The sequence below is a fragment of the Eumetopias jubatus genome, unplaced genomic scaffold (assembly GCF_037043125.1).
Source record: "Eumetopias jubatus isolate StellerSeaLion01/CBP00866 unplaced genomic scaffold, mEumJub1_p1.0 scaffold_9, whole genome shotgun sequence".
In the NCBI taxonomy this organism is placed as follows: domain Eukaryota; kingdom Metazoa; phylum Chordata; class Mammalia; order Carnivora; family Otariidae; genus Eumetopias; species Eumetopias jubatus.
Genome location: NW_028274815.1, coordinates 48454449 through 48464975, shown reverse-complemented (window position 1 = coordinate 48464975; position 10527 = coordinate 48454449). Strand labels below are relative to the sequence as shown.

Here is a 10527-nt window from a genome sequence, read left to right as displayed (position 1 = left end):
ACCATGATGGGCCAACCACACACACACAGAGACACACACACAGACACACACACACACACTGCCACAACCTGCCCACCAGCAGAACCGTGCCACCAGGGTTCAGAATAGGGACTTGGGATCTCAGTGTTAAGCAGCTCAGCCTCTGGCTGATGGAGCACATCCTCTCCCCAGCTGCTGCTGCAGCGGCTCAGACCTGACATTATCATTACCCAGTTCACTCAGAGATGCTCTTGCTGAGATGAAGGGATGAAGAAGTGGCAAAGACCCTGACAACTCCTATTCAGTGCTGCCCTAAGCTGAGGATGGGGAACTGAATCACAGTGAGTGGAGGGATGTCAGGTTGGGGAATGCTAAAGAAGCAGAAGCCTCCAGTCCTTGGAGAAGAAATGGGTTCTTAGGGGGGTCATGGTCTCAATAACATGGACCACACAAAAGGGCCTGGGGAGCTGCAATTCTGCAGGTGGAGAGACTGGGTCACAACAGAGAAGACAGCTCATTTTCTGGTGGATTCCAATGGGCTCAGGGAAAACCACAGCAAGGAAAGAAAGCCCAACCCGCAGGTAAGAGAGAAATGACCGCAAGGTCCTTGGAGCAGCCAGAGGCCCAAGAGTAGCAGGATGAGGAGTCAGAGCTTCAGGGGCTGAGAAGGGGCTGGCTACTGCTGAGGGACTCTGCTTCTCTGGGCCAGAGTCCTGGGCCTTCTTCAACAAACATTTGAGTTCTTAAAAGGTCACAACTATACAATACAGGTGAAGAGTTGGAACCACCGCTCTGAGTTCAGAGACTATTCTGAAGATGTGAAGACTTCAGGACCCAGGAAGACAGTGAAGTCACTGGAAAATGTCGGAGTATGTGGTGGTGCAAAGCTATTTCAGATCCATTCCCTCCTATTATCCCCACTAACTCTATGGCACAAGTCTTACCATTTCATTTCTGGAGGTTTGCAACAGTCCACACCTAATCCTTCTGCTAACGCCTTCTTCCTGCTCAATCTAGCACACACTCTCACCCACAGAGTCGTCTTTATAAAGTACAAATCTAATTACTTCACTCCACAGCCCAACCCTTCAACTAATCCCCATTACACTTCTTTTTTTGTTGTTGTTGTTAGAAATTTCTTTATTCTTTATTAAGCACCAGCTTAATACTTCAGAAAATTTCAAATCACCCATTCTTCCCTCCCCCACCCAAATTCTTGATAAAGAGTTGTCCAAGTGAAGATACACTCTCCTCTCTCTTCTGTATAAAACTTTATCAAAAAAAGGCAAATAACTGTGTACATCTTGCTGTAAAATGCTGCCCACGGCTGTGGAAAGTGTCTGCCCAGGCTCCTTTCACTGTCCAGGTCCTGAAAGACTCTTGTTCATGAACTGTCACTTCACAAAGCAAGTCCACCACTTGCTAGGTTTATCATTATGAGGGTCAAAAACTTTCTCACAAAGTCTCAGTCCAGTCTCTTGTCTCAGCTGCTGTAAGTAGGCCCTCATCATCTCATCTTCCTGTTTGTTTGCAGGTTTGGCATAAATTGCATTAAGTGGAAAACCAGGCTCTCCAGGAATGGGAAAATTAGTGATTCCCAGCGTATACATTTCTTTTTCACCTTGGCTTTTGGAATTGCACTTTTGGAGTTTCTTTAGACACTCAGAAATGTAGAGAGTTATATATATCAAGGTTCTATCAGCTTCATTCTTAATCTCATAGTTTTTGAAGAAGACATTGGCCTTAAAGTAATAGATGGCTTCATCCACAATATCTGTATCTTTTGTCTCTCTAGGGGCAGGTCCTTTGAATTGACTTCTGATAGGCAACAGTGCCAGGTTTCCAATGAGTTTGTGTCAGGGTCCATGAGAGAAGAGTGGTAAGGCGGCGTCTTGCCGGAGCCCGTGTTTCAAGCTAGATGAGGAGGTATCCCCATTACACTTCTTAACACAATACACAGCCACTTCCATAATATCTGACCCCTACCTTAGCTCCTAATTCATCTCCTACTTGAGTCTATACCCATACACATACACACAGAAATGTAGGCACGCCTAATGCTCCAACATTACCAACTTACTTTTAGTTACCCAAACACACCAAGTTCTTTTATCTTTTCATGTATTCTATCATGCTTTTCCTTTTGCCTAAAATGCCCCCTCCTCCCCTTATCAGTCTGGCAAATGTTTTCTTTAAAAGAGAATTCAAAAGTCCTATAGCAATCTCAAAATCCCAATGACTTTTTTTTTTCAGAAATAGAAAAATCCATACTAACGTTCATACAGAATCTCAAGGAATCTCAAATACCCAAAAGAATCTTGAAAAAGAACTAAGTTGGAAGTCTCACACTTTCTGATTTCAAAATTTATTACAAAGCTCCAGTAAGCAAAACAGTGTGGCACTGGCATAAAGACAGGCATATGGACCAATGGAATAGACCAGAGAGCTTAGAAATAAACCCTTATGCCTTGTCAAATGATTTTCAACAAGCGTGCCAAGACCATTCAATGAGGAAAGAACACTCTTTTCAATAAATGGTGTTGAGAAAACTGAGTTATCCACATGCAAAAGAATGAAGTTGAACCCTTACCTTATACCATATTAAAATTTAACTAGAAATGGGTCAAAGACCTAAATGCAAGAGCTAAAATTATAAAACTCCTAGAAGAAAACACAGGAGAAAAGCTTTATGACATTGGATTTGACAATGATTTCTTAGATATGACACCAAAAGCACAGGTGACAAAAGTTAAAATAAACTGTCAAAAGTTAAAATAAACTGGACAAAAGTTAAACTTTTGTTTAAACATCAAAACTTAAAACTTCTGTTCATCAAAGGACACAATCAACAAAGTGAAAAGGTAACCCACAAAATGGAAGAAAATATTTGCAAATCATATATCTGATTGGGGGTTAATATCCAGATTATATAAAGAGCTCCTAGAAACTCAACAACAATAAAAAACAAACAACCTGATTAAAAAAAAATAGGCAATGGACCTGAACAGACCTTTCTCCAAAGATGATACACAAATGATCAATAAGCTTACGAAAAGATGTTCAACATTACCAATCCCTAAGGAACTGCAAATCAAAACCACAACGAGATATCTCCTCACACCCATTCAGATGGCTAGTATAAAGAAACGGAAGGAAGGAAGGAAGGAGGGAAGGAAGGAAGGAAGGGGAAGGAAGGGAGGGAGGGAGAGAGAGGGAAAGAAAGAAAAAGAAAGAAAGAAAGAAAGAAAGAAAGAAAGAAAGAAAGAAAGAAAGAAAGAAAGAAAGAAAGAAAGAAAGAAAGAAAAAGAAAGAAAGGGAAAGAAAATAACAAGTTTCAGAGAGGATTGAGAGAAATTAAAACCCTCATATTGTTGATGGGAGAGTAAAATGGTCAAGGCACTATGGAAAACAGGGTGGCAGTTCCTCAAAAAATAAAAACTAGAATTACTATAAGATTAAGCAATTCTATATCTGGGTACCTATTCAAAAGAATGGAAAGCAGGGACTCAAACAGATATTTGTACACCAATTATTATGAAGCATTATTCACAGTAGCCTAATGGTAGAAGCAATTGACGTATCCATCCACTGATGAATGGATAAACAAAATGTGATACACACACACACACACACACACACACACACACACACACACACACAATGGAGTATTACTCACAGCCTTAAAAGGAAGGAATCTGTGACACATGCTACAACATAGACGAACCTTAAGGATATTATGCTAAATGAAATAAGCCAGTCACAAAAGAACTGTAATGAATCGACACACTGTATGATTCTACGTATATGAAATACCTAGAGTAGTCATATTCATAGAGACAGAGTAGAATGGTGGTTGTCAGTGGCTGGGGAAGGGAGGAATTGGAAGTTATTGTTTAGTGGATACAGGGTACAAAGTTTCAGTTTTGCAAGATGAAAAGTATTCTGGAAATGGATGGTTGCACAACAGTGTAAATTCACTTAATGCCACTGAACTGTAAGTTTAAAATGGTTAAGCTGGTAAATTTGTGTTATATGTATTTTAGCACAATTTTAAAATAATAATAAAAATAAGGTGCTAATGAGGTACAACAGTGAATTTTGAAAGTGTTACTCCATTTAGAGAATTCTGCAGACAAATTTTGGTTTTAAGTTAACAGGAATGGCAGTAGAATTATTTTATACTGATATTAAAATTGAAGTCAATAAAATTCCAATTTATATCATACTATAAATGTAGCTTAATTTTAAGTAAAAAATGTTATTTCACTTTTAAAATTGGATAGTAAATAACTGTAATCTATCACATTTAGAACCTAAGAGGAAGAACATATCACACCATTAGATGCAAAAATGTGTTTGTGTAAAATTTGATAACAATTCATGATTGAGGGGAAAAAAAAGGAAAGGTCCACTGCAGCGAAGCTCCACATCACTCAGACCCTTTCCTTTGGCTATCAAAGCATCCAAATAATTCTTCTAATATTGCACCCACGATATTGTAATTGGGATGATCAGTTTACAGGTTTTCTTCTAGACTGAAAAGGGATCTGATGTATCCTTGTTCTAAAAATCTAGCATGGTACCTGATGAAAGAAGGTTCTTCATAAATGCTGGCTGGCTGAGAAACAAATAGAGCATTCAGGCATGAGTTTTTATGCATAAGTCTCTGAGGGTGTTTCTAAACAGGTCTGAAGGTGAGCCACCTAGAAGACCAAAGGATACCAGGGCTGACTGGCTCTGAGTGGGTGCCAGGCAAAACACTTTGTCAGGACAATGAGAGGTCCACATTCAAGATGGAAGCTTTACTGTGGCACAGAAATTCTTTCTACGAGTCTCGCCATGCCCCAGGCACTAATGGAGAGGGTTGCAGGAGCTAGAAGTAAGAAGAAGAGGGATGAAAAAGACAGGCCAAAGGTAAGGAAAGACAACCTCTGGATGGCCCATCCGAAGGAGCCAATAGGACGATCCTCCATGGTTCGTCCATATGGCACAAGTCAGCCTCGAGCAGGGGTCAGTGCATCTTTACTGTATGGGCCAAGGAGTAACTATTTCAGGCTTCAGGGGCCATGGAGTCTCTGTCTCAACTACTCAACTTGGCCAATGTGGTACAAAAGCCACTACAGACAATATGTAAATGAACAAGTGTGGCTGTGTTCCAACAGAACTTTATTTGCAACATAGGTGGTAGACCCAATTTGGTCCATGAGCCATAGTTTGCAGACCTCTGGTCTAAAGTCCTACTACTTAAAGTATGGTTCGAGGACCAGCAGCATTGACATCACTTGGGAGCTTGTTGGATCTACGTGATCTTGGACACCACCCAAGACCTTTGGAATCAAATTCCCATTTTATAAAATGCCCAGTAGAGTTAACAAAGTGCTCTACCTGACCTCTGTAATCCCCTTCAGCCTGAGCACTAAGATACTTTAACAGCACAAGCCCAGCAGGCACTTAGTGCCTCCTTTATAAATCTGACCTCGGGTATGAGGGCAAGTCCTCACCAGCCCGGCCTGCCACACAGGCAGTTCTCCGGGTGGTTACAGGGTACCTTAGTGAGGACACCAAGACAGAGAGCAGGGCTAGGCAGAGGAGATTCTGCTCAGGACAGCTGCCAATGAGACATGGTCTGCAGAAGTTAGAAAAGTGACGAACCCCAGAGTCAAACTCTAAACCAAAGCCTTCTCCCTGACTCTCCCTTAATGGGGATGGAACAGTCCAAGTAGCTCTGGACAACTCCCACTGGTGATTTGCCCTGTCATTAAAACCTTTCTGCAACTCCTACTGTGATGATTAATTTTATGAATCAATCTGACAGGCCATGGGGTGCCCAGATTAAACATTTTTTCTGGGTGTGTGTGAGGGTGTTTCCAGATGAGGTGGAGGGAGGAGGATTCTGCCCCCCTTTTTCCTGTCTTACTGCTTAAGTTGAGACATCTCATCTCATCTTCTCCAGCCTCAGTTTGGACTGTCACCATTGGCTCCCCTCATTCTCAGGCCTTCAGACTCGAACTGAACGATACCACTCCTGGGTCTCAGCTTGCAGATGGCAGATCCTGGGACTTCTCAGCCTCCATAATCACATATATATATCCTAGTGATAGGATACATATATCCTACTGCTTCTGTTTCTCTGGAGAACCCTAATCAATACACCTACCAATATAAAGGTAAGGGGCTTGAGGCATTCATCTACCCCCAAGTACAATTTTGTGGTCTGTTCCTCAAGGAAGTCCCTTACCACTGGCTAGCTCCTAGAATCAGTGATTCTCAACTTTGGGCAGTTTGCCCCCCACAGGGGACATTTAGCTATGTGTGGTAACATTTTTGGTTGTCAAAATTGCAGTGGGGGTTAACACTGGCATCTAGTGGGTAGGCGGGAAGGATATGATAAACATCCTACAGCACACAGAATAGCCCCTCACAAACAAAGAACTATCTGGTCCAAAATGTGAATGTATCAAGGTTGAGAAACCCTATTCTAAAACAAACATCATTACTTCATTTACCGGTCTAAGTGATTCTCAGTGTTTGTGAAGCTCGTATGCATCACCAGGACCGTTAGGATGGTGTCGGGAAGAGGGTTGGCAGGCGTTGGTCAGGACACGAGTCCAAGCTCTGGGCCAGTAACTCAGTATTCCCAGTGTCCAGGAGAAGAGCTCACATTAACCAAGCCCTCAAGAGAACACATCAACCAATAGCAGTTTATTCATAACTGGGGAGTCAGCTGGTACAAGAGCTAAATCAGGTCCTCTTCTAGACAACTGGATCCTGGGGATTAACTTGGCAAGGACAAAATTACAACTACGGAGCTGCCTACTTGCAAAGCTAGGGCTTTCTCCTGGTGATAACCCATTGGATTAACCCCACACTACTCTAGGGGAAGTCGTGTTTAGAGGATACTCCGGAGCCAGGCAACCAGCATCACAGCATTCTCTCTTTGGACAGAACCCACCAATTCTTATAAATCTTACTCTCTGACAGCTTTCTCTCATCCCTGACTCAAAGCTCCTTCAACTAAGTACTGACAAACTGCAACACAATTGAAAAAACACAGCTTCTGTCCATCACTTACTTCCCGTAATTTTGTCTCCCTAAACACATGCTGGTCTCCTGATGAAGATGACAGCCTGTCTATGAGCACCATCTCTTAGATGGAATGGCTAATCATATGCATTGGACATTATTTTCACTGGTTTCCATTTTAGAGGTAACCTCATTCCCAGTGCTGCAAAATCATATTCTCTGGAACCCTGAGTCCACTCATTTATATTGAATGTAATCACTGAATTGTATAAAATGAAATGTGCCTGAGGATGACAGATTTCATCTTATACTTCAGTAGCAGCAGTGAGTAGGCCCTGGTGCATAAGCCGCTGTGCAGGTGACTATCTCATTACACAGTGTGCAGAGGTGGGGTGAAAACTCATCATCCCCTTAGCTACCTGGGGAGGGATGTGCTGTCAGGAACAGAGGATTATCTGGCAAAAACAGTTCATCCCTGGTGATGTTGGTGCCAAGCAGTAGAGGTTCTGAAACTTGGTTGGCCCCAATTGGCTTCTCAGGCTCTGAAAGAAAAGAGAAATGGCACCAAAAAAAGCATCAGAAAGCCATCACGTGCTCAGGAGATCACGTCATACCTAAGACCTAGTGTCGCCATGAACCTAGCTGAGAAGCCCAGGCGAGGTTTCCCTGGACCTCTGAAAAGATGCAGTGGCATCTCCTGAGAGGATAAAACCCGCTGCCAGAGTTTCATATGGAATTTGAGCCAGACAGCCAGAGAAACCAAACTCCCAAGTTCATAGCAGAAAAGGAAGCAAGGGGTAAAAGATCAGAGATGCATGCTTCCTCTTCCCTCCTGCAGCCAAAGCCCACAAAACAGAGTGGGATGTGTCCATGAGTCCCCTCATCAGCGAAGTTTTCAGGCCAGTCTCTCTGGAACAGGAAGGGAGGGAATTTGGCTCCCAGATAGCAGTGGCCCGATGGGCCATGAAATGAAGTCTCACGCAGCTCTGTGTAGGCACAAAAAACCCGGAAGTGCTGATGCGTGGATTCCCACAGCCAGAGTCACAAGGCCTCAAGCTACCTTCAAGCCAGCTAGGGAGAGGCCAGCAGGGGCCTCTGAAAGACTAGATCCGCACAGCTTCTTTATGTTGCCGGCTTCGTTGAAAAGTGTGTAGAAAGAATGAAATCCGTCCCGGAGCTCCTGGGGCGCCGAGCGGTACCCCTGCTCCACATGTACACACACAGTCATTTGTCCGCACACCCTTCCTGCTGACTCCCGCAGCATCTGACTTCCGCTTGTTCCTCTGCGTCTTATAGATAACGTATCCTGGCTACCTTAGCCACACAAAGGATTTGTGGCACTTTGCTATCTCCATTTTCCTGGTGATGAAATCAAGGGCAAGAACGAAAAGGAAACTTAAAGGACGGGATCGATAGTTCTTTAGAGACTCGGACACCAAAGCGCGGAAGCAGGTCTTTGAAACCCACTCACCCTCCCGTCTACACTAGTGAAAACCACTCAGGAACTGACCCCAGTGTGGCCGCATGGCGTCTGAGAGGCAAAGCCTGAATGGAAAAAGAGCTCCCAGACCACAAGATGGGAAGAGGATGTACATGGTCCTGGAGAAATCACTGAGTAGAAAGAAACCTGCTTTTCTCCACAGGCCTGATACCCACCGGTGAGTGACACATCCAGCAGGCTAGCCTGCCAGCCACTTGGTTTCCTTTGCTCCACCAGACTCCCCCTCCAGCCCACTGGAGCAAACCATTTCCAGGCAAACATCCTGGACCTTGTTTTCACCTGGAAAGGTGCCACCTCTGAAATCTGGGCTGTGAGCTCCTTAAGGGCAGGGATCATGTCTCCCTTCTGCTCTCTGTTCCCAGGGCCTCCCACAATTAAAAGCACAGAGCCAATGTTGAGTGACTGTGGGCGACTGACTCACACTCAGAAATCCCACTTCCAACCAGAACGTTCTCTCTTCTACTTCTCTCGCACCCGGAATCAAAGGAACTTCCCTGAGACCTCAGACTTCTTATAAAGAAAATCTTTGGGATCAAGGACTAGGCAAAGAATTCTTAGGCTTGACACCAAAATCACATTCCAAAAGAGGGAAAATTGATAATTTGGACATCATCAAAATTAAAAACATTTCTTCTGCGTTAAGAGGATGAAAAGACAAACTATAGAGGTGGGGGCGGGGGGAATATCTGCAAATCATTTATCTGCCAAAAGGAATAGTATCTAGAATATATAAAGAAACTTCAAAAATAGTGACAACACCAAATGTTGATAAGGGTGTGGAAAAATGGGGGCGCCTGGGTGGCTCAGTCTTTAAGCATCTGCCTTCGGCTCATTCATGATCTCAGGGTCCTGGGATCGAGCCCCGCATCGGGCTCCCTGCTCCGCGGGAAGCCTGCCTCTCCCTCTCCCACTCCCCCTGCTTGTGTTCCCTCTCTCGCTGTGTGTCTCTCTGTCAGATAAATAGATAAAATCTTTAGAAAAAAAAAGGGGGTGTGGAAAAATGGATCACTCATACATTGCTCATGGGAATATAAAATGAAACAGCCACTATGGAAAACAATTTGGCAGTTTCTTCAAAAAGTAGACATGCAATTATCATACAACCCAGCAATTGCATTGCTCCTGGGCATTTATCTCAGAGACATAAAGACTTAGGTTCACATAAAACCCACATAGATATTTATAGCAGCTTTATTTGTAATAGCCCCAAATCGGAAACAAACCAAATTTCCTTCAATGGGTGAAAGTTTAAACAAACTGTGGCATATCCATGACATGGAATACTAATCAGAACAACAACAACAAAGAAAAACCCCAATTTTTAACTCATGCAACAACCTGGATGAATCTTCAAAAAATTATGCCGAGTGAAAAAAACTCAGTCTCGGAAGGTTGCATGTTGTATGACTTCATATATATAACATTCTTGAAATGTCAAATTATAGAAGTGGGGAGCAAATTGGTGGTTTCAGGGGTTAAGGAGGGGGTGGAGTTGGAAGGGAAGTGAGCACAACTGTAAAAGGGCAACAGAGGGATCCTGGTGCTAATGGCAATATTCTGCATCTTGACTCTATCACTGTCAACATCCTGGTTGTGATATTGTACTACAGTCCTGCAAAATGTTATCATTAGGAAAACTGGTTAAATGGAACATAGGATCTCTGTATTATTTCTAACAATGGCATATAAATTTGAAATCGTCTCCAGAGTCATCCTGAATCATAATCTTCACATTAGAGTTTAAGAAGCACTAATCTAAAAGACTCAACCAGGACATCACGGGAAATTCAAAATTCTTTCTCATGAGCAACAGTTAAGGGGAAGGAGAAGAAGATGGTGAGAGTTTTCTTCTTCTAGAATATGAAGGGATTATGCAGGAGAAATTTGATTTGGTTCACATGGCACCAGGAAACAGAACACAGGCTAATGTCGGAGAAAGGACACAAGCTTCAGGACTGATCAGATCTGAATTTAAACCCAAGCTCCATCGTCCCCTGTCTTTAAGACTGGACAAGTTAGCTGAC

At 43.1% G+C, this 10527-nt stretch overlaps 1 pseudogene; it reads right to left on the bottom strand.

Moving 5' to 3' along the window:
• Positions 1-1292: 1292 nt before the first annotated feature.
• On the bottom strand, positions 1293-8230 carry LOC114218876 (actin-related protein 2/3 complex subunit 3-like; annotated as a pseudogene).
• Between the last annotated feature and the right edge of the window lie 2297 nt (positions 8231-10527).